At 34.1% G+C, this 7500-nt stretch overlaps 1 protein-coding gene across 4 annotated transcripts in view; it reads right to left on the bottom strand.

Moving 5' to 3' along the window:
- Window positions 1-7500, bottom strand: part of LOC135224639 (Fanconi anemia group J protein homolog) — a 1012503-nt gene that overhangs the window by 244707 nt on the left and 760296 nt on the right. The gene's annotated exons all lie outside the window — the stretch shown is intronic.

Genomic DNA, 7500 nt, shown 5'->3' with positions numbered 1-7500 from the left:
TAGCAGGATCCCAATAGAATAAGAGAGAGAGAGAGAGAGAAAGAGAGAGATGGGGGGGGTGCCCAACCGCTGGGAGCAAGGCCGCTTCTGGATAACATTTTGAGATAAAAGGATTTTAAGAGCCGAGTGGGAACATTGCTGAAACCAGTAAGTAATGAAGAACACAGGGGCCACGCTGGGAGACGGAGACTCCCCATATAACTTTGAAAGCTGTCATATTTATAATATTTTCACCATAAAAATGGTCTCATCATCCACGTTTACGTTGGTTACCCAAGTGGCTGTCACTCGCGTAGACAGCAGTCAACAGCACACACCGTTTAATGACATCGCTGTAATTAATATATCAAGAATTGCAGATAGCATTTATGGAGTAGACTTAGCTCCTTTCTTCCCCTGTTGACTTTCTTAAGTCTAAATTTGCTCATATGGTCTTTCGCTTTAAAAGATCGTAGGACTATCTCAAAAGGTTTGGAACAGTTTTACAAAGACTTACAGATTAAAAGAAAATATAAGTAGGATAAAATGCGACATCGCATCACGTAAATAACGATAATTAGAAATTATATTGATGGTGCAGCGTTCAATGAAGGTAGGGATTATCAAAACACGTTAGCAACAACAAAAAAAACAAAAAAAAAACAATAAAAACGCCACTGACATTACCTTGTGAATGTTAGCGTACACGCCTCGTGGAAAGAGGGCATAAATGAATGCGGTATATATATATATATATATATATATATATATATATATATATATATATATATATATATAAACGAAGTGGATACGTAGAGACGAACAAGACGCACTAAGACACTCCCCCACCCACAAGGGGACAACCCCCACCCCCTATCCCTCCGCCCCCTTAGCTGTGACATTACTGAACCGTAGTAAAAATATTCCCGAATACGCGTGCGTCGGTGTACTTCTGTATGATTGCGATAGAAACTAACGATGTACTTAATTAATACAAGACACTTGGTCGGCAATACTTATCTACATACACATTACATACGGTATCAATCACGACCATATATATCTCATAAGCAAATATGAAGACTGACTGTAAATGAACTTAATGTTATATATTTCCCTCGATTCGAAATATCTTTAAAATGCTGTACTATTACGATAAACAGCAAGCTTCTGCTATATCAAATACTTAATAATGTATTTACTGTTATGATTTTTGGGAAACTTTTCACGAGCTGAAAATATCCACTTAATTCGACATGAAATGAGAAGAGTTCTAGCACTGATATCATGTAAACTTCTAGAGTGGAGGAAATGAAGTTTTAACATAGCAAGACTCAATGGTAAACATATTCATATACAATCGGGCTTCGGCATACAGCGAACTAAATGCCATTATATACTTTCGTGACCTTTAAGCACCTCTATGAATTCGCTAAGTTCTTCTACATTTTACTGCAAGTGATTTTATATGTTACCTTAATGACAATGAAGATTTCTGCTTGAATTGATATTATACATCAGTAAATAACGAAAACAAGAAGTGATTACGAGAATCGTACAAGCTTCTGCTGCAATATTCGTTCAACATGAACAAATTCTGGCAATCCTGTTTTATAAGAAAAAAACATGAAAAAACTAATTTGTGAATCTCTCCCTCCCTCCCCCCCCTACCCCTATGAAGGATAATTCCGTGTAAATTGCATATCATGAATCATAAAAAAAACTAGCTACCACGGCAGCTGTTGACAAGTTCTTCTTTTTCTGAAGAGAAAAAAAAAAAAACAGTAAGTCTTCTGAAATATTTCTATTAACTCAAGAAAATTCCGTTTTATTGGTCCAAACTTCCGAGGAAGCTGCAAAGCACCTATCAACAAACAAAGCAAACAAAATCCTTATTAAGGATTTTTTTGAGCGTTGAAGAAACTTGTCAAGAAAGAAAGCGCTCGAAAGGCCTACCTAGCAGGCACATGTAAACATCTAGTACGGTAACCTCCGCGGAAGATATTCTACCCCCGGGGAAAGTTACACGAACTGATATGAGGTGTTCAAGAAGGCTTAAAAGAATAAACATACATAAACTCGTTTATTCAGCTTCTCTCTCTCTCTCTCTCTCTCTCTCTCTCTCTCTCTCTATCTCTCTCTCTCACACACACAGGAACATTATCCAAGGGACGGGAAGTTACCAATTAATATGATTTTCTGGTTACCTATGGAACACTTTCCGAAATAGTAAAAAAACAAAAACTATTTTATCAAAACGGGAGAGATCAGTCTTATCTCAAAGGTGAAACGAATAAACAAATCAATAAAAATACACACAACCATATATAATATATATATATATATATATATATATCTCTATATATATATATATATATAATATATATCTATAAATATATATATATATATATATATATATATCATATAATAGATCTATATATATATTTATTATAATATAATATATATATAGATATATTATATTATATATATATATATATTATACACATATATAGAAGGGTTATCAAAATCATCGTTAAAGTGATGTCGATAAATACATAGCACAGTCAAACAAGACAAAATCGTATGTGTAAACATATAAAATATATAAATACACATATGCTAACCATACTAAATGTCAAGTTCCTCCTTGACAAGTCTTAAGAAAAGTGACTCGTGGTGTGTGTGTGTGTGTGTGTGTGTGTGTGCGCACTCGCACGCGAGTAAACAAGAGATGTGGGGGCGGAGAAGCCATTGCTCTCGACCCTCAGATAACTAGGAGACTGAGATAAGAAACAACAGCCTACAAGAATAATTCAGTAATGATTATAACGCCAAAATTAGTTATTGGCTTCTGTTTATGTTTTACATACTGCCCTGCCGCAACGTAACTTTGCGCTAATAGCAATATTAAACGAGAAAAAAAACGTCAAAGCTGAATTAACCATTGTAAAGTCTCCTTTTTAATCTGTAATAAAAGAGGAAATGAAAATATTTTCAAATACTGAAAAACGTATATGCTCCGGTAACAGAAACAAAGAATTTACAATTAGTTTTATCCTACGGAAACGGTTATAAATATTTTGAAACATTGATAGCGATACAGGTAATCGTAACAATAAGAGGGAAAATATTTTCGAAACAAAAGCTCAGAAGAAAATTTTGAGATACAAAAACAGGGAAATAGTCTCACGCTGAAAAATAAATTATAATCACTACAAGATATACTATGAAAGAATCATCCTCGGAATGGCGTTGATGTATAAACAGCTTACATAGTCGCACAGGACAAAATCGTACGTGTAAACTTATTTACAAAGAATGACCAACAAATACAGAGAGAGAGAGAGAGAGAGAGAGAGAGAGAGAGAGAGAGAGAGAGAGAGATTCAAAATACACACACACACACATGTCGCATCCTAGCATAAAAAAAAAGGGAAGACGAGAGGTGTCTAATTAGAGAGAGAAAAAAAAAAGTTCTGGAACTAGAAGAGATTTAGAAATCCGAGTGGACAATAAAAATGCAGGAAAAAGTGGTGGAATAAGTACGAGTGAGAGTGTCAAGAGAGTGGTAGAGCAACGGATAAAGATGGCTGGGAGTGGGGGAGGGGGAGGGGGGAAGGGGGAAGGGGAGGGAGAGGAAAGGAGGCTGTGACGAGGAAGAGTAGGAGTAGTAGTAGGTGGAGGAGGGAGGCGTGGTAAGGAGGCGTGGGGCGTGTAAACAAAGGCGTGGAGCCCGCTGAAGAAGGTATTGATTGATTGCTCGTCTCAGACAGCCAACTCTCGAATCTCACACATACATACATATGTATACACGCGACCGTATGTGTATAGTACACATACAGATATACTACATCAGGAAAACTGTATCGATTCTGATTTTTCCTACGGTACCAAACATATCATTCGTTTCAAGACCTTATTAGATGCTAAGATTATCTTCGCTAATACACACACACACACACACACACACACACACACTCATTCAAGTGGATGCCTACATCAACACTTTTTGTATCATTCAAGAGGATGAGTATGTCGACAATTTTTTTTTTATGCATTATTCGAGAGGATGCCTATAACAAGACTTATTTTTTGCATCAATCAAGAGGATGTCTACATCAATACTTTATTTTTGTACCATTCAAGAGGATGCCTATATCAACACTTATTTTTTGTACCATTCAAAATGATGCCTAAAACAACACTTACTTTTTGCATCATTCAAAACGACGCCTACATCATTGCTTGTTTTCTTTTCTTTTGCATCATTCATGAGGATGACTACATAAACACTTCTCTTTTGCATCATTCAAGAGGATGCCTACACCAATGACTAAATCAATTTTTTTTTTTGCATCATTCAAAAGGATACCTATATCAAAGCTTTTTTTCAAAGACTTTGTATCATTCGAGATGATGCCTACATCAACACTTTCTTCACATCATGCGAGGCTAGTTTGACTGATATCGGTCAATAATATGTATCATTATAAAATATTCTATCTGAATATTATATAAGGTTATTACGGACTTAGTAAACTCTTTATTCTGTGGAAGTAGACTTGTAGGATGACAAAACAATGATGCCAGAGGAAAAATTGGTGTAGAATTTTCACAAAACTTACCAGATCAACTTGAAAAACAGAATCAAGTTTATTAAAATAACTTTCTTCAGACTACTCATCATGTGATAAATATGTAAATACAGACAAAACTCTTTTGGGAAAATTCCAAGATGTAACTAGTAATTATGTAATGTGATGTGACGAATTATGCATGAATGTATATACATTTTTTTCAACAAGAGATATAAAGAGCTAATTCAGAAATGACAACCTTCAGTTGCATTCCACAACGATGTTACCAATCTCTCTCTCTCTCTCTCTCTCTCTCTCTCTCTCTCTCTCTCTCTCTCTCTCTCTCTCTCTCTCTCTCATTATTATCGTCTACACTGAGGGAATTATGGGATTTTGAATCAAAATCATTCTTTGGAAAAAATAGGAACCTAAATCATAGTCCACATGCGAAAAATACGGTACCACGGTACCTTAGTCTAGAACCCTATTGGAAAAGATGTGGGGGCCTTTAATTAACTGTAATCCCGAATCAAAGACGGAACATTAATTCAATACAATCTTGTACCAGAGATCAGTCTTTATTCCAGGTTAAAGTTGGAACAAAGATCGAACTTTAATTCACAGCCTTAAGGTCGCTACGATCATAACTTTATTTAAATTTAAGCTTCACTGTAACAGTAAGTGAGAAGATAAAGTGTTAATTCATAAACATCCTGGGTAAAGATAAGCCTTTATTTATAATTATTCAACATTTGAAAGACATCTTCCAAAATCGTATTTCTCGTTTTAATTAAAGATTAAATTCAACAAACATACAAGATACAATATAAATTGCAATTCCCTCGGAGATACAGCGATAATAATCTGAGAGAGAGAGAGAGAGAGAGAGAGAGAGAGAGAGAGAGAGAGAGAGAGAGAGAGAGAGAGAGAGAGAGAGAGAATGTCAACAAAGGAAGGTGTCTAAAGTTCTCAATATTATTGTTTGCGAAACTAATATGATGAATGCTAAATAAAAATAATATAAATATATAAAAAGAGAGTAAAATTTGGAAATGTAAACAAAATCCGAAGCAGGGGGTTAAATTGTCTTAATAACAAAAAGAAACCTTTTTAACAAAAAGAAAACCAGCCGTGTCGAAAAGATATCAAAGAAAATTCAAAGTATGTTTTAATTTTTTGTAAGGCACACTGAGACCGACGACGCTGATGCCGACAGATGGATTACAAATATGAAAATTTTCGATCAGAATATATGACGATGTAAGATTTCTACATTCCCCCCAAAAAGTAATAATAATAAAATAAAATAAAATAATTAAATAAATACTAAAACTTTGAATGGAATTTTAATTTTTCCTTAAGGATTTGAAAACATTAAACTACTCCAGCTTTAGAGAAACTTGATTTGTAAATTTTTCGAGTTAGCAAGACCATTTAACTACAATTACATACACACACGCGCGCGCGCGCGCACACGTACACGCACACAAACACATATATGCATGTACACACACACACACACACACACACACACACACACACACACACATATATATATATATATATATATATATATATATATATATTAAATATTTCTCAAAAAAATTCAAAGTATATCACGATTTCTTCTGTGCGCATAATGGAGTCATTTGTTGGTAAAGACAAAAAATCGAATCATTCTACATTCTTAAAAAAAAAAAAAAACAAAAAAAAAAAAAAAAAAAAAAAAAAAAAAAAAAAAAAAAAAAAAAAGTAGAAAATCTCTTTTTCTAGTTCCAACACTCTCGAACGTGACAAAAAATGTCAAAATTATCCGAATATTTTCAAAAGTAACAGAAAAAAATACAAAATTTAAAATAATCTCCATAACCAACAAGTTCCGTAGGTTACTGAGACAAAAACACCCATTAACCTTAGTTATAAGAGCTTACATTACCAAATCTCAAAACCCTGCTACAGTGTAATAGCTATGAAATGTCAAAGCTACTGCTTTTTCTTTTGATACATTTACTACCACAATACAGTTCCCCTTGCATTTTCATCATTTACATTGTTATCTATTTATTTCCTTCATTTACTGTTTCTTTTTAATATGTGATATCTATGCTTTCTCTATTTCCCTTTACCTCCTCTGACTTCTTTCTAATGAACACCATATTCTTTGAAAGCTTGAATTTCAAGTCAGTGGCACCTGTGAGCTTGTTCCATCTGAATAGGGTTCACCATCTTCTTCTTCTTCTTATAATAATAATAATAATAATAATAATAATAATAATAATAATAATAATAATAATAATAATAATAATTACTTGGTTTTAAAAATAAATAATGTACAAAATTATAAAATAAAACAATTTGATGTCTTGTGGCTTTTAAGTGAATAAATTATTGGAAGCTCTATCAAAGGAGGCCTTTTAGTTTTCTGTAAAAGAAAACTATTGAGATGCCTTTGTCTGTTCGTCCGCAATTTTCTGTCTGCCCTCAATTTTAAAAACTACCGAGGTTAGAGGGCTGCAAACTGGTATGTTGTTCATCCACCCTCTAGTCATCAATCATACCAAATTGCATCCCTATAACCTCAGTAGCCTTTATTTTACTTAAGGTTAAAGTTAGCCATAATTGCGCATCTGGCAACGTTATAGGACAGGCCGCTACCGGCCAGTTGTTAGTTTTATGGGCAGGTGCTCATACGGCACTATACCGAGACCACCGAAAGATAGATCTATAGTCGTGGCCTTAATTATACGATGTACAGAAACTCGATTGCGCCGAAGAAACGTCAGCGCATATTTTACTAGTTTTTCTTTGTATTAACGTTGATGGCGGTGGGACAGACAACCGAATATTCATAGAAAAATTGGTTGATGTAAGGGAAAGAAAAAAAAAAAAAAAAAAAAAAAAAGGCTACGGATATCCCTGAAGGAAAAACGGAAATTTCCTATGT

This window comes from Macrobrachium nipponense, chromosome 12, assembly GCF_015104395.2.
Source record: "Macrobrachium nipponense isolate FS-2020 chromosome 12, ASM1510439v2, whole genome shotgun sequence".
NCBI lineage: Eukaryota > Metazoa > Arthropoda > Malacostraca > Decapoda > Palaemonidae > Macrobrachium > Macrobrachium nipponense.
This window is presented reverse-complemented; position numbering and strand designations above follow the sequence as displayed.